Consider the following 21,743-nt stretch of genomic DNA (forward strand, 5'->3'; position numbering starts at 1 on the left):
AAACTGAGGTTAGTAAATCCATCCATTCTCACTCATTCTGGGAGCTGTTACAACGTATACTCTAGGCTCAGTGGTTCAGCTCTTCCCTAAAGTGTTCAGGACCCTGGTTTCAGTCTTTAACACTGCAAAGAGAAAGAGAAATGAAGGGAGGGTAGGGGATCTAACAGGGGAAGAAAACAGAGAAAAATCAGAGGTCACTGAGCTCCATCTAGAGTCAGGATCACTGACCTCTGTAATCTACTTGTCGATACCCTGTGCTTGTCTAATGCTTGAAGTGTGTCTTATTCTGTGATGCAGGTCACTGCTTGTTTACACAATAGCCTTTCTCTTTGTGGTCCTCTGAGTGGCACCCTGATTCTGTGGCTTTGATGCTGAGGATGAGATGCTCTAGACAACTGGAACTCAGCCTAGAGCAGTCAACTCAACAAGGTCATTCCAGCTTCTTCCCCTGAGGTTAGCTTGGGGACACGGTTCTTGGCAAAAGATTTAGAAAGAGGCATCTCTGCTGGGACCATCTGGGAAGTAGTTTCCTTTGCTCTAAGAAGGGGAAGTCATACAGAGGGGACTTGGTTGTGTGAGGAAGTGACACCCAGAGCACTTGGAAAGCTAATGTGTAAAGGAGGTGGAGCGGAAGGTGGAGAGGAGCTTGAAGGCCTGAACCAACCTCTCCACCAACCTGGAGTCACTTCCCTCCAGCTCCCCTGGAAGAGAGCGAGCCGCTGTGCCTTCTCTCAACCACCTCGAGAATTCTGAGGCTTACAGCCTAATTGATATGCCTGGCTTTAAATGAAATAGAGCTTTGGTAGTAACTAAAGTCTTAAAATGTCAAGGTTTTGTGGCATGCGACATCGAATTAAATCAAAAAGTGTCTATGACAAGAGTGTGGGAAAATTAGCAGGGGCTGACCTGTCTGTCTGTGGTGGTTAACAACAAAGGCTATTCTTAGGCCAATAGAGCTAAAACACTTGCCTTAAGCATTAGCTTTGCGTCTTCAATTTCCAAGAGAAATGACATATACATTTCCCAACCTTTAGAGAAAATCAGCAGCCACCTACAGGTTTTCTTGCTCTGTTCCTCCAGGAGGGTGGAACACACTTCCCTCTCCTCCCTTGGGAAAGTCCTTACAAATAAGAAGTAAATAGATGTGAACCATGGTGAAGCCAAATCCCCCACCCCAGGTGGCTGGTTCTCTTGTCCTCTTCCCATGGCCTTTGTCTAATCAGCCACCCAGCAGGTGGCTACTCTGTAAGATGGGAAGCAGGCGTTCTCACATAGTCATCCCTTAACTAACTCCAAAATTCTTCTCATCTAAAACCCTGAGACTTCAAACTCAGAAATCATTTCTGAAGCAAAATAACAAAGGAAGCTTGCTACAAAGCCAGAGTCCCATCCTCCGCGGGTGGCACAGGAGAGGATCTGGAAATGAGCTTTCTTCTGTGGGGTAAATTGTGCTTTGAAGAGTCTGCAGTTGTCAATGCACCAAAATGCCCTTCTGTGGCCATTACTTCGCAACACCCTCAGGGTTTGAGGGCTGCTTTACATGAAAGGGGAATTTATGCAAATGCATGGATGCCTTATGTCTCTCTACACTCCCTTCACAGTAATTATTTGCCTTCTTCAGGCACAGGAGACTACGGATTAAATAACCTACTCAGGTTACCCGTCACCTGTTGCTGCTCCAAGCTGTATTTGGTGTTTAAGGACCAACAACGCTTTATAACCTCTTGGTGAATCCTAATTGATCAAAAATCCCACACATCTGAAAGTTCACAACTAGAACAATCATTTGGGTGCAGAAATGTATACTGAAGCTGGGAGTGATGGTTCTTGCCTATAATCTCAGCATTCAGAAGGCTGAGGCAGGAGGAACACAGTGAGTTCAAAGTCATCCTGGCCTATATATTGAGACGCCATTTCAAAAGAGGGAGGAAGTGGCTTTGGATGTGGCTCATTTGATAGCATGCTTCCTTGGCATCCGTCAAGTCCTAGGTTCAATCCCTCACTGGTGAATGCCTCTAATCCCAGCACTCAGGAGAGGGGGTAGAATGAACCAAAGTTCAAGGTCATCCTTGGATACAAAGCAAGTTCGATTCCAGTATGGACCAGAGATTTTGTCTTTAAAAAGGAAGAGTCAGAGGTTTTGGGGGATGACTAAACAGTGACATCTCCATGGTTGATGTAAAGATTATTTGTGAGGTAGATGTGTGTGTGTGTGTGTGTGTGTGCGCGCGCGCGCGCGCGCGCGCGCGCGCGCATTCTAGGTTTTTGTTGTTGTTTAACAGTTTTTAAAGTTTTGATTCTTCCACTTACACATGGCTGAGAGTTAGTCTGCTAGTCCTGGGACCAGGTTTCAAGAGCTACTGTTGAATTACTGTTAAGGGGAGCTCGCCAGAGATGACCACTCAGACACAGTTAATAGCCAATTGAAAGTCTATTCCAGCCAGCTCCAACTACATTCGGGTATTTGGGACCTAAGTGTGAAACCAAGTGTCCAGAGCACAGGTTTTTGAAGGGCAGAAACCACATCCTGGCATCCCTCTCAGCAGCTTCAGGGAGGACCCTTGCATAAAAGCAAGCAGTTTAACTGGAACTAAGATAAGCAGTTAGTTGGAGGGGGAAGTTTGCACAAGCAGGCAGTTTAACAGAAGCCAAGATAAGTTAGTTGGGGCATCTTGATCTTGGGTCCCTAGAATAGATTGGGTAATTTCCAATGGGATTCTCCATCAAGGAGATCAAATTCTAGTTAAACCTAAAATGGCCTCAGCAAAAATACAAGATGGAGGAACCTCTGTACTGTTTTGCCCTGTCAGATTACTGCCAAAAGCAGAACTTTCTAGGGATGAGTCAAAGATAATAAACAAACAAAAACAGTCGTGTGAAGCACCAATCTACTTAGAGTAGCCCCGTTAAAGTTAATAAAGACAGCTTCTCCCTAGAACCTCCAGAGGCCTAAGACTTAGAGACAGCTATCTGGGACCTGTTGAGCTCTTTAATGTCAGTAATCTAGACCCAGGAATTTATAGATGGAGAAATTGTTACCTTGAAGCAAAGGGATGACAAACCTTGTACTAGTTTTCTGTCAATGCCACAGTCAACAAACTACCGCAAGTCGTGCAGTTGAGACCAGCTCCAGCAGGGTTCAGGTCCCCAAGAGGAGATGTGGATTGGGTGAGAGGAAGGAAGAGACTGACATGGTCTGAGGGTGAATCAAGATTGTTGCTGCTTTATTGAAAAGGGGGCTATACTCTATAATTGAACAAAGGATTAAATAATAATGGGAGGAAGGGAGCCTATAAGCAGGGGCGGGGCTTGTGAGCAGAGATGGAGGAAGCCAGCATTGACCCAGACAAGTTAATCGGCATCACAGTCATATGTTAATGGAAAGTCCACAAGTTCCTCTTGCCAGAGATGAGAATGACTCCCTTTGTAGCAAGCAGGAACTTTCTTCAAGCCCTTGAGGAAATGGGGGCTTTTGTTTAGATGCCTGACCTTGGGAAAAGGACCTACTTTCTTGGGGGACCAGACAGTTCATTATAGAATATTTCAGGCTTTTGTATGGCTTAGTTTATCCAAGTAGCTAACGTTTAAAGTGAGCAAAGATGAAGCTAGACAAATATTACTGAGAACCTGTGAAGACCTTAGGAATTTATAGATCTTGATTATCAAATATACCTTATTTATCAAGCATACATTATGTATCTAAATTTTCTAGCAGCTTGTTGTTAACTTGTATGAGAGTAGGCAGAGTTATCTTGCTATATGTTTCCACGATGGTAGGTGTAAGGTAAAAGGAGCTAGTGAAAGAACACCCTGGTCCTGAGACCACAGCCAAGGAAATACACCCTGCCCCTAATCAACCCAGGACTTGAAATCCAACCAATTCCTGAGTGTGAAAACCAACCAATCCCTGGCAGACATGAAAACCAACCAATCTCTGACAGACATGAAAACCAACCAGTCCCTGAGCACAAAATTCAACCAATCTCTGAGCTTGTCCCAAGCCCAGGAATTGAGATCCTACCAATCCCCAGCCTGAAAATCTTCACCCTGGAAAGCTCTGCCCCTAAGAAACCCTATATAAGCACTGTACCTGTTCAGTTTGGGGTTGCCTTTTTTCACCCTGACAGAGGCAGCCACTCTCCCATATTTCTCTCTCCCAATAACTCTCTTAATGACTTTCTTTAGCTGGAGCAGAGCAGAGCTGTAATGGCTCTCGCAGAGTGGAATGAAGTGGAGCTGGAGCAGAGCAGAACTGTAACACTTTGGCTGGGGAAACTTCCCTTTGCTGGAACAGAATTGTTACACTCTGGGAAAGCTGAGCAGAGCTGTAACATTTCTCTAGAGCAGAACAGAGCTATAACAACCTCCCTAGGGAGACCCTCCCTGCTGGAGCAAAGTTGTTACACTTGCTTTAGGGAAACCATCCCCCCCCCCAGCAGGGCTGTAACAATTTGCTGTGGAAACTGTCCCCATCTGGACAGAGCTGTAATACTTCTGTTAGGATACCTTTCCCTTCAGAGCTGTAACACTTACAGGTATGCCTTGACTTCTGACTACCAGGATACCCTTTTCTTCTGAGTTGGAACACAGTGGGGAGTTTTTCCAAAGAATTGTTTTGTTTAAAGAGGCTGCCGTTGTATACTTCCTCATCGTCTACTGAAGCCCACTCAAATTTCTCAGAGGAAAACGCATAAGGGAACTTCCATAGCACACAGTGAGAATCATGAAAAATGAAAGTTAAAATGTGCTGGAGAATTGTGAACTGCAATGTCAAAATGCTAGAACTTCATCAAGCAGCAATAGTCACCACGTGGTCCATGCCAGAGCAGTTTACAGCACAAAGATCTATTCTACAGCTATGTAGATCACAAGCCTGACATGGGTGCCACTGGGTTAAAATTGGGGGTGCATTCCTTTTTGAGGGGTCTAGCATAGAGTGTCCTCACCTTCTACCTCATGACTCCCCTCCTTTCTCTCTGAACCATTACCAGACACATGCATCCCATTCATTATGCCCAGTCTCTGGTTTTTGTTTTGGAGTTTGGGGGGGACCCTGTAGCCCAGACTGGCCTGGAACTGGTGATGTAACATACTGGCCTTGAGCTCACAGTGCTTCTCTAACTCAGTCATCTGAGTTCTGGGATTACAACCACACTCTACCACATCTTTGTCTCTGGCTTTCTGGGGCTAATAGTTTTCTCCTTTTAAAGACTTTTTCAAGTAAGGCTTTGGAGATAGCCTGGTGAGTAAATACTTGCCACATAAGCATAAGGACCTGAATTTGATCCCTAGAGCCCAGGCAGAGGCAGAGGCAGGTGGATCCTGATGAACCAACCTGCCTCCTTCTTGGGTTTGAAGCTCTCTTATAATAAAGACAAACTAGGTTCATTCCTGTTTATGATTAAATCTGTTTCTCAGGGATTGGGCTATGCTGTAGCATTAATTGTTAGAAGGTCTTATTAATAAAAACAGACCCTGGACAAATTGCTAAACAGTCTTATAAATGAAATAACTGGAGCCAGGTATTGGGATGAATTCTGAAAGGTCAGAGAAGCAGAATAAACATGTCTAACCTCACCTTGCCAGTTCCTCAACTGATCCTGTTTCCTCAGACTGGAAGCCTCTGTGTCCTCATCTGAATGGATCTCAGCTGAACTGCTGCTCAAAAGCCTAAAAGCTTAACAAAGCTCTAGTTCCTGGTCCTCATGCCTTATATACCTTTCTGCTTCCTGCCATCACTTCCTGGGATTAAAGGTGTATGTCACCATGCCTGGCTGTTTCCCATGTGACTTTGAACTCACAGAGATCCAGATGGCTCTCTGCCTCCTGAATACTAGGATTAAAGGCATGTACAACTACTGCCTAAACCTACGTTTAACATAGTGGCTGTTCTGTTCTCTGACCCCCAGATAAGTTTATTGGGGTCCACAATATATCAACCACACTATTAAAAATGATTCTGTTCTGCCTGTTTCAGGAAATGGCAACCATGCCTTTGTTTTGTTTCAAAGGTTATTATGACCACCTGTTGTTATGACCACCTTGCAATCATGTCTTTCTTTCAAAAGGTTGTTATAACCAACTTATGCTTATGTTCAGCTTCTGTAACCTTACCTATATTGGCCACCAAATCTGCCATTTGGAAAGCCCCACCCCTGAATTATAAAAACCTTGTCTTCCTCATGTCCAATACTGACCCCTTGAACCCTGCCTTAGGGGGAGTCAGCCTATGTACATGAATAAAAGCCTTGCTTTAATTATTTTAGCTATGATGATTTAGGTCAGTGGTCTTCCTCCTGGTACCTGTAGCATTAACAGATCCTTGAGGCTCACTATCCAGACAGTTTAGCCTACTTGGTAGGTTCTAGGTCAATGATAGACCTTATCTCAAAAACAAACAAACAAATAAATAAATATTTAAAAAAAAACAAGTAAATAAAATCTCAACTGTATCAGCCAAATCTTTTCAGCCATTCAAGGTAGCATCTTTATGGATCTCATCAGTTAAGATCTAAGCATCTGCTGGGGTTGTCATTCACCTCTCACGACCTTGGAAGGTTGTCCATGAAGCCAGACTCCATAAATATCACACTGTGATCTCCTAGTGTTTCTGTTTTACCAAAAAATAAACAATGGGTTGCTGACACTTGTCTTACTTTCCAGCTGTCATTGTTTTGATTCTACCATTCTAAATGATGCACCATCTAAGGGAAGCCCCTTTGCTTTAGGGTTGTATACTTTGACTCCATGTCACAGCATAGGAGTCTATGTCAATTGTTGGAAAGCTTGTGGTACACAATCCAGAGGGAAGGGGGCTTAGACTCTGTGTCAGCCATTTTGTGACATTGCTAACTTCTGCTCTCCTACTCCTTCCACACTGTCATATTTATACAGAGGAAGCCCTCTTCTGGGAAGCATCAATTTACCTGTAAGGTATGATGGGGTGGTCAAGGACTCAGGCTCTGCAGAAATGCCTGAAGTGCTGAACAGTCCTGACATCTTCTCTAGACCCTCTTTCCACCTTGCCTATCCCATTCTTTGCCCGAGGAGACTCATATTTTTAGACTGTCAACCAGGTTTTCTGTCCATTGCCTTCGGGTTGTGTCAATGGGAGGTATTTGTAGGAAATCAGACAATAAGACAAACTGCTCAAACAATTTATTCTGTCACTCTCTGCTCCCTTGGGCAGTAGTTTGGCAGCACCTTCTCTTCTCTATCTAAAGCTCCAGCCTCTGTACCATATGGCTCCTCCCATGAGTACAGGTCTCTCCCTGGTCCAGTGACTGTTCTTCCCTTTGTCCCCAAGGTCTTTAGGGGATATGGCTGCCACTGTTCCTAGCCCTGTGTGCTCTCCTGCCCCTTGCTGATGCTGCTAATCCTGCCCTCATCTTAATAAAGAAACACCCCTTCATTAAGCTCTCCCAGCTGCCATGTTTTAATGTGCCAAGCACTCCTTGCCAGGGTCCTAGCTCACAAACTTGAGTGTGCCAACAACACCTTTTGATCATGGATGAGTGAGTCAACTTCTTTAAGCCTCAGTATTCTCATAAATGCAATAGAGGGAAAGATGGCTACCTCAGAGGGTGGTGAGGGGAACTAAGGAATGTAATCAATGCATACTTTAATGGTAGTGTGCAGTAAACCCTGAAAAGGGATCCCCCACTCCACCCCCCTTAAAATAAAGGAAATGAAATCTCTGAAAACTGATAGCTCCATCTGGGTAAAATGTTCCACCAAGTCATTTCCTAAAATGTACTTTCTGCTCCAAAGAAAAGGGACTATTTTGAGATACTTATTAAACGAAGGTTTTTGGATGTACCCACAACTAATTGTTAGTGGTTGCCAATGAAGGTATCCAAATAGTCCTGATCTAGTGAGAGGTGTTCACATTCAAGCATCTTTCTTCTGTACTTTAGTGTCTCTGCCACTTTCTAATATGATACAGACTCGGCTTTCTAGTTTCCTAGATATAGACTAATTTCAATATCACAAGCAGAGAACTTTTCACCGTAGAAGCAGCAATATTTTTGGAAATAAAAGTCTATCTATGAATCTACACAGACATTTTAATTGCTTCTTATTACACAAAGTTTACACAGCAATCTCCTTGGAGGGATAAGAATTTCATGGTAGGATTTTAAAGAAGACATTCACTCTTTAGAAGGAAATGCTCGGAGAGTTCAGGAAAAGATGAAATTACGAAGTACTGTGGGAAGTCTGGGTAGTTTTCTTCCGTAGTTTGGCCCATGAAGATCTGCATTGGGAAGAGGGAGACAGGGGCATGGAGTGAGCAAATCAGGACTCTCAATGTCACCTTTAAAGGTGCCAGATAAGAAGTCTATTTTAATAGCTGGCAGCCTTGCCACTGACTTAGACACACTTTGACAGACCCCTTTTTGAGTGAAGATGGAGCCCCTAAGGGTGTTACCTGCAGTGAGACTGGACCGCCTCAAAGAGAAATAACAGAAATGCGGTGATGAGGTGGAGAAGGGGAGGAAAGGCACAGATGGAGGATGCCAAGGAAATGAAGCCAGGACAAGTGACCAGAGCCGGATCCACGCACACACAGCGGTACACTCATACATGTATTTAGAAGTTGTCCATTTGCTATGATCTAACCGCTCTGCTTCCCTTGGTCTTCAAATCTACTACACACTCCAATTCCTTATCTGTATGTTTTCTCAAAAATGAAGGGGACGACAGTTAACATCTGGGGCAGTGCTCAGCAAAGGAAAGCAGAGGATGGGAGGGAGGATCTGAGTTGTGATGCTTCATTTCAGGTGGCACTTTGACTGGACTAAGAGACACCCACATTAGCAGGGGAAGCAGGCATTCAAGGCATGTCTCCCAGGGTGTTTCTGGAAGAGATTAACACTTGAATGAGTGGACTGAGTAAGGAGATCCTCAGTGCTGGCCCCATGGGAGCAGGCACAGACGTTGCCTGAGATACATTGGACATGCAGAGATCTGGGCTCTCTGACTTTTGTCCTCAGATGGTGCTGCCTCCGGACCTGTTTCTAAGGCGATCAGACCTGACCCAAGCCACTCTTAATGGTATCCCAAGTACTACAGCTTGCATGTGGTACAGGAGGGAGCTTCTCAACCTCCATAATTGTGAATCAGTGCCCTCTCACTTGTCTGTCTGTCCATCCATCCATCCAGTTGGTTCTGTTTCTCTAGGAAACACTATCACAGAGGGTCAGACAAAATGAATCAGGAGAACAGTAGAAGCAGGAACCCTGAACACATTTGTCCCCAGGAACATGAGCTCTAAGAATTCTGTGAAAGCATAAAGCACTATGCTTCCCACAGGACAGACGACAGGGATGGATTCCAACTTTATTTTAATCTGAAAGGGCAGAATGACCTCAGTTCATATGTGAATTACAATACATCAGGGATCTGAGAAAGAAATAGAAATGTAAAATTAGAGCTGTTAGTGTCGATCTGGTGGGCGAACTTTGTTCTTGCTGGCATTTTCCTGACCTCCTATTTTGATAATTCTTTCTGAAGCTATGCTCGAAAGAGAATATTCAGTATCAAATCGATTAAAAGGTTACTCTTTTTATTCCTTGATAAAAGAGAAGCTTTGTTGAACATGGTCCCAAGTGCTGGGAAAATGCAGGTCGTGGCATTAGGTGTACTCACATGGTTACTAGTTTTTGTAGACATTTATTGTCAGGCCTTTATGGACTTCCAAATCTATGCTGACACATTAAATGGTAATATATCTTATCCCACAATGCAACATCTTTCAGATATGATGTGAGAGCCAAAGTTACATTTTAAGATTTAATTACTATGCCTTAGAGATTCATGAAACAAAAATGCCTCTGATCTGCAAGCCTCTTGCCTGAGGACAGATAGTTCCTAAAATGCTGGAGGCTGTTGTGTACGGAGATAGCAAGTCACATGTTTTCACTCCCCTAAACAAGCTTGTGTGACCCATCTACACGGGATGTGCTTGATCACATGTGGGCAGGGAGGTTCATAGGCAGGAAATACATCAGGATGTTACGCTTGCTCTGATAGGATATAGGCTTGAGGTATGTCAGGATGTATGCTTGCTCCTGATTGGATCTGATGGGAAATACTCAAGCTGTAAACTGTGACTCAGGGCCATTTTCTGGAAACCTAGAGATGAACTTGACCAGAGTCCATCCACCTGGCCAGTATTTAATTAAAGCTTGTTTCAAATTTGGCTTTAAATTGTGGTAGTAGTCTTATTCTCGACCAGTGGGATTAACAATGACCTACAAAATACTATATGGCATAGAGTTCAGTGCTTTTGATAAGATAGAAAGCAAGTGTTTACAATGTATACATACCATACATATCAATTTCTGCCCACCAGACACATACACACAAGCACACACCACATATATATTGTGTACTTTTTGCTGTAAGAATTAACACATTTTATAGTAATCTCCAATTCTATGTAGCTTGTATTGATCAGTTCTGGGATTGCAAGCCTCTTTGTGGATCTTTTTATGAGCCTTGAGATATTGCCTAATACGTTCTTGCAAGTTCAGAAAAGCCATGTACAGCATTGATGCTCTTTGTACTTACCAACCAAAGCCCATATTCTCTTAGATCTCCTCCATCAGAAATGTTGATATTAGGAGAGACGCCTGAGAGGTTAGGAGCACTTGTAGAGAACCTGGGTTTGGTTCAGAGCACCCACGTGGTAGCTCTTTCTCAATCATTTGTAACCCCAGTTCTAGTGAATCCAGCATCCTCTCCTAGAGCACTAGACACACAAATAGTGCACATGAATACATGCAGGCAAAACACCCACACATGTAAAACAAAAATAAATAAATATGAGAGAGAGAGAGAGAGAGAGAGAGAGAGAGAGAGAGAGAGAGAGAGAGAAGAGAGAGAGAGAGAGAGAGAGAGAGAGAGAGAGAAGAGAGAGAGAGAGAGAGAGAGAGAGAGAGAGAGAGAGAGAGAGAGAGAGAGAAAGATGTTCATGTTACAAGACCTTCCGTAATCAGGCCAATATTTTTAAGCATGCAAATAAATACAAATTACTTTATTTAAGTGGTTGAGGAATTTAGCATTGTTTCTCTAACATACCAAATCCTTTAATGGTCAGAGTAATTTTGACTGTTATTCATCATGTCTTTATGGGCTTATTATGCAAAAAACAAGTCACTTATTTATCAGTCACCACCTTTCCTGCAACCTCTCATCTCAGGGATCCTAAAGTAAATAAAGAAATAAAACAGGAATATTATACATATATATATATATGTATATATATATACATATATATGTATATATGTATATGTAAGCTTCATGTGACAGCTAATTTTATGTGTCAACTTGTCTGAGCCTTAGTGACCACACAATTGGTCAAACACTGTTCTTGATATTTCTATAAAGGTGAATTTTGCAGGAGACTTAAATTAGTGAACTTTGAGTAGCTTGTCTACTATACATGATGTGGGAGAACCTCATTTAATCAGTTGAAGATCTTAGAAAATAGACTATACCTCTTCCCTGAACCCCATAGCCCATCATACCACACTGCACCGTTTGCCTCACTGTGCTTCTTGTGGGAGGCCAGCTCCCTCCTTTTAAAAGAGTTCCTTTGAGGAGGAGAGAGGGATAAGAAACTTTTATATAGAAAGATAATGAAGAGGAGAAAGACAGAAGCACAAAATAGCTTCGGGAGGACCTAGATCAAAACCCAACAGTCCCTCCTGCCTCTTCAAAAGGGCTTTTTTATTACAATACCAAGGGGCAGGGCAAAAGACTTCCCCCTTGATAGATCAAAGCACACTGCACAGCCATCTGTAGACCCTTCCAAACATCTGGTAACCACACCTGTGGTCAAATCATCCCTTATGCAGCCCTGCTGGGTAAAGTGTGGTTGATATATTGTGTACCCCAATAAATTTACCTGGGGGCCAGAGAACAGAACAGCCACTATGTTAAACATAGAGGTTAGGCAGTGGTAGCACACATCTTTAATCCTAGCATTCCAGAGGCAGAGATCCATCTGGGTCTCTGTGAGTTCAAGGCCACACTGGAAACAGCCAGGAATGGTGACCCACACCTTTAATCCCAGCACTTGAGATCTCATGTCTTGCTTGGGAATTACACACTCCTTTAATCCCAGGAAGTGATGGCAAGGAGCAGAAAGGTATACAAGGTGTGAGGATCAGGAACTAGGAGTTTTTTAAACTTTTAGGCTTTTAGCAGCAGTTCAGCTGAGATCCATTCAGGTGAGGGGACCCAGAGGCTTCCATTCTGAGGATTCTTGGAAACAGGATCGGCTGAGAAGTTGGCGAGGTTAGCTCTGGCTTGTTCTGCTTCTCTGATCTTTCAGCATTCACCCCAATACCTGGCTCCCATGTTTTTTATTTAATAAGACCTTTTAAGATTCGTGCTATAATAAAGCAAGCTCAGATTCTCAGACCCTGAGTAAGTTCTCACTAGGAAACCTCTGTGGGTCTCTACAGCCTTTATAACCATGACAATCCATTTCATAAAGTAAATCTCCACTTCCTCTCGGTTATGTTCCTCTAAACTGATAAATCACTGCAGCTATTTTTATATTCTAGAAATAACAGCTGTCTTGGGGTTTCTATTGCTGTGAAGGGGCACCATAATCATGGCAACTCTTATAAAAGAAAACATTTCACAGAGGCTTGCTTACAGGTCAGAAGTTTAGTCCATTGTCATCATGGTGGGAAGCATGGCAGCATGCAGGTAGACATGGTGCTGGAGAGTAGCTAAGAACTCTACTTCCTGATCTGCAGGGAAAAGCCAAAGAGGAGAGACTGGGTATGTCTTGAGATTCTGAAACTTCAAAGCCTACTCCCATGGACACACTTCCTCCAAAAGACCAACTTCCTAGTAGTGCCACTCCCTGGTGACCAATCATTCAAATCTATGAGCCTATGGAGGTCTTCCCTATTCAAACCACAACAGTCAAAACAAAAACTCATGGTGAAGAACCTGGGGATGTGGCACAGTGATAAATCATGTGCTTAATGTGCATAAGATGCCTAGGTTCAGGGGTCGGGTAGGACTTTTCACCAATAATTCCCATTTATTGTCATTCTGGAGTATTTTCATGTGTGTCTGCACCATGTACACGCCAGGTGCTGTAGAGGCCAGAAGAGGGTGTCAGATTCCCTCAAATTAGAATTACAGACAGTTGTGAGCCTCCTTGTGGGTGCTCTGGGTTCTCTGGAAGAGCAACCAGAGCTCTTCAGTGCTGAGCAATCTTTCCAGCCCTCTGTAGGTTGATTTTTAAAGTACTTCAAGAAATTCCATTTTCAGCCCAATCTCCCAATGGAAGCAAAGGTTGCAGCCTTCAGCACATGCAATGGAGAGCTCTGAAGGAACACATATTCTTTGAAGGAGGAGGACATGACTTAATTGGGAGAGTGCTTACCTCGTCTGAAGGAAGGCCTGCGTTGGAACTCCAGCACTGAGGAAATCAGGCACCGTTGTGCAGCCCTGGTCTGTATTCCTAGCACTTGGTGGGGTGGAGAGATCAGTTCAAGGTCATCCTTGCTATAACTACATAATGAATTCAAGACCAGCATGGGAGACACAGGACCCTGAAATAAAATAAAATAAGCTTCCCTGTTTCTGGCAAGTTCCCAATTCTACCTTTCTGCTGAACTCCCATTATTTAAAAAAAAAAAATTAATTCTTTTGTGCAAACCACTGAGGATAAAGCAGCAAATAAAAGAGATCACTGTCCCCCAAAATATCCTAGTCAGAGGGTAACTTGTGCTAAGAGTCGACTCAAAGCAATCGCCTTTCTTTGGATGCAGAATGATAAGATGAGGTGGGTTTATGCAATTTCATACACAGTGCTTAACGTGTCACTTGTGGGGAGACTTACTGTGAGGTCACTGTCATGATGATTGGTGGGGACTCTGAGGGTAAGGCTTCATGCATGCGAGGTATGGTGGTTTGAAAGGAAATGGCCCCCAAAGGGAAAGGCACTATTAGGAGGTGTGGCCTTGTTGGAGGAAGTGTGTCACTGTGGGGGTAGGCTTTCAGGTCTCCTATGTTCAAGCTACGCCCAGTGTCAGTCCTATTCCTGTGGCCTTCTTATCAAGATGCAGCTAGCACCATGTCTGCCTGCACACCACCATGCTCCCTGCCTTGATGATAATGGACTGAACCTCTGAAACTGTAAGCCACCACCTCAGTTAAATGTTTTCCTTTGTAAGAGCTGCCAGAGTCATGGTGTCTCTTCACAGTGTTAGAAATCCTAACTAAGACACTAGGTAAACCCCCTGTCCAAGTCACTTATTTGGATAAAATAAAATCAATGAGCTATGGCCAGGCATCGTACGGTGAACCCTTAGAGGCAGAGGCGGGCAGATCTCTGTGAGTTTGAGACCAGCCTGATCTAAATAGTGAATTCCAGTGAGACCAGTCTCAAAAATAAAAAAAAATAGTAAAACAACAACTATTAGGATCCTGTACATGTGCAGCTTGGGGTCTTGTGTATTACGTCATCAGCAGGCACTGGTGATTACGTGGTCACACAACCTGTGCCTTAAAAAGCTGGACGTGGACCTCCACCCCTCTCTCTCTGTGTTCTCTCTCTGTAACCAGCACCAATTACTATCAACAACAACACAAACAAAGCAGTGGGCTGAGTGTGAATGAGGGAAGAGGTATTCCACTCTCTGGGTCTTTGTTTACTGCACTTGGATTTAAAGAATTTGGAGAAGAAACATTTCTACCTCATCTTTGTTCACCAGGGAATCTGCCTTTAAGGACAAATTTTCATTGGCTTTTGAAAGAGATTGTGCAAGGACACCAGCTGGATTCCTCATTACTCAGCCAGACAGCCCACTGCCCCAAGTATCAGATCTGTCAGCTTCTGTTACCAAGAGGATCCAACTTAGGACCTCTCCTGACTTGCCCTGTCTAAACTCAGAGGGGGATTTCAGAGCCAGTCTGTGTTGCAGGTGTTGTGCCTGGCTGCTCGCTCCAGTCTAGTTCCCAGAGGAATGTCCTTCCCAGAGGAATGCCTCACCCACACAGGGATCCGGAACACTTGCCCTGAAGTTACTATTCTGTACTGAACTTACGTTCATTCCCTCTGAAAACTCACAAGGCAAATAAGACCGGCAGCTACTGAGCAGCCACCACAGGAGATTCATCCTCTGCAGGATCAACAAATGAAAGCAGAAGTCATTCTCTGCCTTCTATAATTGCTGAAGGTGGATTTCTTAAAATTATAGCCATAGTGTAATTTGGAAGCAGCCTCCTAATTGATGGCTGAAATATTAATTAAGAACTAATGTGTGATTCATCAGAAGGGGGTTGAAGGCTTGCGGCCAATATTTTCCCTTTTCAGAGAATTTTTGTTTTTTCCTTCCTTTCGAGTTTCTACATCGTCGTTATCAGGACTTTTGTTTCTCAGTCCACAAGGGCGGGCAAACAGAGAGGAGGGGGCTTCCGATGCTCAGCCCTTGTATCTATCAAATACTTCAAGGTAATCTGAATTTCAGAATGTTGTGAGACAGATCTCTGAGTCTCCATTTTGCAAATTCATAAACTAGTATACTAAAGTAGCTGCGAACCACTTGGCATCACGGAGGGCTGCTAATTAATTATAGTGCTTCAGAAAATGTTGAAAATAAAACACTGCCGAATTTGACTGCAGCATACCTAAGCCTCCCTTCGTATAACGTCTGCCCACTGTGTCTTGGCCTGGCATCCTGGCTCCGAGAGTGTCTCTCACTACCCGCCCGGCTTAATCAAGGTCACTGAAAGCTGTTCCTGCCATGCAGCTGCTCAGATTGGTGTTATCAGCAAATTCATTGAACTTGCTCTCACTTCCATCACCCTCTGGAGAACTCTGGTCCGTAACCAGCCCTTCCGGATGGACACCACTTGATAAATGTCCTCAGGATGACAAGAAGTCACTGACAGCTCCTCTTTGATTGCTACCCTTCAGCCACTTGACAGCGCCATGATCCAGGCTGTGTGTTCCCAGCCCACTGAGAAGAAATGTCATGAAAAATGCTGGCAGGCGTGTCCTGAAGCCCGGATGGATTGTGCTCGTTGCTTCTCCTTCATGAGTGCGGCAAGGAAGGAAGCCAGGCTCGCTTGACTGGCTTTTCATTTTCAAGGTGTTTGCCATTTGTGTCTTCTCATAATTTCAGATTTTTAAATTTAGCCAATCAAAGTATTTCTAATTCCATATTCTCAGAATCATTAGACACTTTGGAGTTGCCCCCCCCCCTTTTTAATAAGGTTCTATTCTGAGTCTGTAAGGTAGAAATATGCCTTTAGCAGCCAGGGAATAGTGAAAATATGCTCTTCACCTATTTTCAAGTGCTGCATTTAATCTCGCTTGAAAGACATTACTGCTGACTACTAGATAAAAATGGTCTGACTCCAGGATCTGCATCCAAAAAGTGTCCTTATCCCCAGAACGGAAGCTTTGCATGATAGGAGGAGTGTGAGCGAGTGAGTGTTTATGCACATGGAGAATGAAGACATGAAGCTCTTTCTTCAAGGAAGGTGACTTTAAAAAAAAAATTCCTTTCTCATGTATTACATCTTGACCACAATTTCCCCCTCACCTCTCCCACAAATCCAATCTCCCAGCCCCCCTGCCTCCCCTCAAAAAAAGAGCAAGCCTCTCAGGGACATCAACCAAACATAGGAACAATGTCTTGCTTTCTGAACTTTAATAAATTCATAAAAGAGTTATCCTTCATCATCTAGACCCAGGCTGCTGCTGAGGACCGTGTCGGAGTCCGTGGTCCTACCACAGTCATGGTCTGCGTTGAAATCTGTGGCCCAAGTAGCCACCAGGGCCCACGCGGAGGTCTGGGGTCTGGGCCACAACCTGTGGCCTTATTGGAATCTGGAGGCCATGCTGCAGCTGGGGCTATACATATCTGGGTGCCCTGTGCTACCACCCGGGGCCATCGGGCTGCTGCCAAGGGCCATGTCTGGGTCTGTGGCCCTGTAGCAGCCAGGGTCTGGGTTGATGTCCATGGTTCCCATTGCCACCTAGGGCCATGTGGATGCCCAGGGTCAGGTCAGCTGCCTGAGTCCGTGTTGGGGTCCGAGGGCCATGCTGCAGCCAGGGCCATACAGATCTGAGTGGGATGCGCAAGGTTTAGGGCCACGTTAGTGTCTGAGGACCACATTGTGGCTGGGACCATGCCAATCTGAGTGGCCTTCACCGCTACCTGGAGCAACAGTGACATCCAGACCCGGCTGCTGCCAAGGACCATGTCTGGGTCTGTGGTCCAGTTGCAGCTTGGGTCTGTGTTGATGTCTGTGGCCCGTGTCACCTCAGGGGGCCATGGAATTATGCATGATGAAATCACAGGGCCATGCTGAGCCGGCCCACCCTTCGCTGGCCCTGGAAAAGATGGCCCTTCCTCTCGCTGGACACTGCACAAGAGAGCTGGCCCTTGCACTCAGGAGAGATGGCCCCACCCCTCACCACAGGCAAGGGAGAACTGACCCTGATGGCATGGATGTAGTGGAACTGGCTCTGCCCCCTTGCCTGAGGCGGGCGGCCCCAGTGGCCTGGACCGACCAGCTCAGCTACCATCCAGGCCCACAGCCAGTCTCTGGGTCGGCCCACCCTAACAACTACCCCATCTAGGACCTGTTGGAGCTCGTGAAGGGACTGGTCCTGTGGAATGATAACTGCAGGATCTCCATGACTCAGGGCAGCCTCGGGATATCCCAGAGGAGTTCCGGTGAGGATCCAGTGGTGATGGTGTACCAGAAACCGGAGGCCTTGAACCAAACCAATGACTCATTGCAACGAACATTTGCTAGTAAAGCTGGTTGGACAAAGGGGTATACTGTATGACACACCATTCCCAATGCCACCAGGACGAATGAAGAGGTGTTGGAGAGGCCGGAAAGATGGAAGATTTTTTGGTTTTTATTTTGTTCTTATTTTTGTTCGTTTGCTGGCTTTATTTTGTTTTGGTTTGACTTTTAAAAAGTTTTCTTTGGGGGGGGTGCTGCAGGGGTGAGGGGAGGGTATGGGGGGCCTGGAAGGTGAGTGGAATTAGAGTGCATGAGGTGAAATTCCCAAAGAATCAATAAAGAAATTATGTTTAAAAAAAAGAGTTTGCTTCAAATATCTTCTATATTCCCAATGTATAGGAATCAATTGACACAATAGAAAAAGTTTATTGAATTTGTCTTGGATTCTCAAAGCTTTTTAAATCATCCCTAGTCATAGTTCACTCCTTTGAAACTTTTAAAAATGTATTACTTTTAAAGATTTATGTCATTATTTGTGTGTAGATCTGTGTGTGTGTGTGTGTGTGTGTGTGTGTGTATGCGTATGTGTGTGTGTATGTGTGTGTGTATATATGTGTATGTGTGTGTATGTGTGTGTGTGTGTATATGTGTATGTGTGTGTGTATGTGTGTGTGTATGTGTGTATGTGTGTGTATATGTGTGTGTATGTGTGTATGTGTGTGTATGTGTGTGTGTATGTGTGTGTGTGTATGTGTGTATGTGTGTGTATATGTGTATGTGTGTGTGTATATGTGTGTGTATGTGTGTATGTGTGTGTGTATATGTGTGTGTATGTGTGTGTATGTGTGTATGTGTGTGTGTGTGTGTGTGTGTGTGTGTGTGTGTGTGTGTATGTATGTGTATGTGGGTGCTGGTGGTTTGAATGAGAATGGCCCCAATAGTCTTACATAGTTGAATGTGTAGTCCCTAGTTGGCGAACTGTTTGAAACAGTGGTTCTCAACCTGTGGGTCACGATCCCTTTGGGGGGGTGGAACACCCTTTCACAGGGGTCTCCTAAGACCATCAGAAAACACAGATGTTTACATTAAGATTCATAACAGTAGCAAAATTATAATTATGAAGTAGCAGCGAAAATACTTTTACAGTTGGGGGTCACTACAACATAAGGAACTATATTAAAGGGTCACAAACATTAGTCTGGAAGGATTAGGAAGTGTGACCCTGCTAGAGTAGGTGTGTCCTTGCTAGAGTAGATGTGGCCTTGTTGGAGGAGGTGTGCCACTGGGAGTGGGCTTTGAGGTTTCAAAAGCCCATGCCAGGCCCAGAGCCTCTTTTCTTGCCTGCTGCCTATGGATCAGGATGTAAAGCTCACAGCTACTGCTCCGGAGTCATGTCTGTCTCCTGCCATGATGATAACGCACTGTCTGAAACTATGAGCAAGCTCCCCAGTTAAATGCTGTCTTTTGTAAGAATTGTCTCAGTCATGGTGTCTCTTCACAACAACAGAACAGTAACTAAGACAATAGGTATGTACATTTGTGTGGGGATACCCCCATACCAGACACAGCAGATGCACCTGGAACTGGAGTTACAGGAGGTTGTAAGTTGTCAGTCATGGGTGCTGGGAACCAAACTCCTCAGGTCCATCTCTCCTGCCTCCGTAATTTATTATATGTTTAGGGTGTGTGTGTGTGTGTGTGTGTGTGTGTGTGTGTGTGTGTGTGTTTGTGTGTATGTGTATGTGAGTACAGGTATAGGTATATTCATGCCACAGAGCACATTTGGTCAAGGTCAGAGGGACACCTACAGGATTCAGTTCTTTCCATCTGCTTTGGGTTCAAGAGACTAAGGTCAGCAGATGTGTGCAGGAAGCACTTTTACCCCCTGAGCTCTCTTGCCAACCCTAATCCATCTCTTCTCTCTGACATCATTTCCTTCATCCTTGGTACCAGCTTCTGAGCTGCTAATCTATGCCCTCCCAAGGCTTGGGAAGAGTGTTAGGCGACTGTTTCATGCAGAATCTTCTCTCACACATCTTTCCCACCATGCTGCTCTTCCCTCTCCAGGTATTGGACAGACATAAATTCAGAGAGACATATTCTTATCTTCTGAGACTAGATGGGGCTTCCCAACATAATATTCTAGAACAAGAGTGAGCAATTACTTACTATAAAAGGCCAGGCAGTATTTTGGTTTTTCTCGTGGTCTATGATGCACCTTCTCAACTCACTATAGGGTGAAAACACTAATAAATAACATAGAATGGTGAGCCCTGACTCTGTTCCAGTACAACTTATTTACAGAACAGGTCTGGTTGGACATGGCCTCTAGGTTGTCATCTATCATTTACCTGAAATCTGTGGATTTCAGATCCTCGCTCCTGATACCCATGGTCAGAGTTGCTATCATAGCAAGATGGAGTTTTCAGGATGTTCTTAGGCTGAAGAGCACAGGGCTACAACACTTCCATGTTGACTCTTGCTTTACCTGGTGTAGATGCCTACCAGTTGAACTGGTTTCGTGCGGTGCCCTCTCCTCCAGGTGTCTTGAAGTTAAGTCCCATTGGGACCAAAGAGAGCAGCTTTCAGGCCTTAGTCATTTTCATTCGTTTTAACTTTGTCAGTGGTATGGCTGGCCTGAGAATCCTTTTCATGCTTTTGTTTGACGATATGAAAAGAAATGGCATGAAACACCTGAAAGTCGTTGCCTCAGAACTGGTACCGTTAAACACCACAGCTCAGTTATCAAAGTGTTTCCCCTAGGAATAAAAAGAGGGGAAAAAGTCAACAATCCAACATGTCCAAATTATAATATAATGGGATAGGATGAAAGGGAATTCAGCCGCAGCCTAGCAACCATCAACTGCATCTCCGACATTTATGAGATTCTGAATGTGTGGAAGTAGTGTATGTTCTCCTGGTTCTGATTCCTGGGAGCTGGCTCTTTAGCCAAATGGACAATTGAAGGGTTGGTGGAAATGGCTTTGAAAACCTAAGGGGACACTTTGGGGTAAAATAAAATAGAGAGGAAGAGACAGAGGGAGAGGAAGTTTTATCTGAAGAATATTACTTAAATACATCACTTCTCTTATAGCAATGATGATTAGCAAACCTCTGACTGCTAAATATTATTAGATAATACATTTTTGTAATTTAAAAAGAAAAAAAAAAACCCTGTGATTTAAATGATGCATTTGATTGTTTCAATCCCAGCATTACATGAAAGGAAGTATATTTTTATAGAAGTCTATTTTTATGTCTACTCATTACCTTAAAATTCTCTTCAATGCAACTTTATAAAATCTTATTACGTTTCTTTGTCATTGCTTTGGAATTTTAGATAATTTGGACCCGGCCAGTCTAAAGGTGATCCTGCCAATGTTTATAGGAAAGCAAGATTACTCATAATGACTAATGGGAATAAAATCCAAGGGGAGCTAATGTTTCTCTGGGATAATTACCTCCAAACTCTGGTAAAGTTTCAGGATGACCTGCCCCAGCCAGAGCACACTGCTCCAGCTTCCCACACCAGCTCCAATCGGCCACAGTCAAAAACCAAGGTCACTCTAGCTGCCTTTCCTTTCCCTATGTCCTGTGTGTGTTCCATTGTCTTGTGAGCTCCTCCCCTTTCTCCTCCAGTCTGTCTTTCAAAACTCTGCTCCTTCATTGAAAAGTCAAGCTAAAAGCTAGCAAGACGGCTCAGCAGGTAAAGGTGCTTGCCACCAAGCCTGATGACCTAAGTTTGATCCTTGGGACTCAGATAGTGAAAGAAGTGTACTGAACCTTGCAAAGGCACTCTGACCTCCACACCAACACTGTGACACACACGCACAGCACACGCACACACATACAAATAAATAAATACATAAGTACATTAATTTTTTTTTAGAAAAAGCTAAGCTGACCTAGTTAATATGGAGCCTTCACCAGTATTGCAGCCAAGCAGAACTCTCTTCCAAAAGGTGGCATAACCTTCTGGCAGTGTGCTGCCTACACGGTCA

General features: G+C 44.1%; 2 long non-coding RNA genes across 3 annotated transcripts; both read right to left on the bottom strand.

The window, feature by feature from the left end:
• Positions 1–8,048: 8,048 nt before the first annotated feature.
• LOC131924526 (uncharacterized) lies at positions 8,049–10,748 on the bottom strand. Its single transcript, XR_009382931.1, has 2 exons — positions 10,573–10,748; positions 8,049–8,254 (listed from the first exon to the last, which is right to left on the bottom strand). It is a non-coding gene; the product is annotated as an uncharacterized LOC131924526 (long non-coding RNA).
• Positions 10,749–11,409: 661 nt separating this feature from the next.
• On the bottom strand, positions 11,410–20,503 carry LOC131924619 (uncharacterized). 2 transcript variants are annotated; one of them, XR_009382947.1, is made up of 3 exons: positions 20,437–20,503; positions 12,671–12,767; positions 11,410–11,597 (listed from the first exon to the last, which is right to left on the bottom strand). It is a non-coding gene; the product is annotated as an uncharacterized LOC131924619 (long non-coding RNA). The 2 variants fall into 2 exon arrangements; XR_009382946.1 differs by lacking the exon at positions 20,437–20,503 and adding an exon at positions 13,415–13,620.
• Between the last annotated feature and the right edge of the window lie 1,240 nt (positions 20,504–21,743).

This window comes from Peromyscus eremicus, chromosome 14, assembly GCF_949786415.1.
Source record: "Peromyscus eremicus chromosome 14, PerEre_H2_v1, whole genome shotgun sequence".
In the NCBI taxonomy this organism is placed as follows: domain Eukaryota; kingdom Metazoa; phylum Chordata; class Mammalia; order Rodentia; family Cricetidae; genus Peromyscus; species Peromyscus eremicus.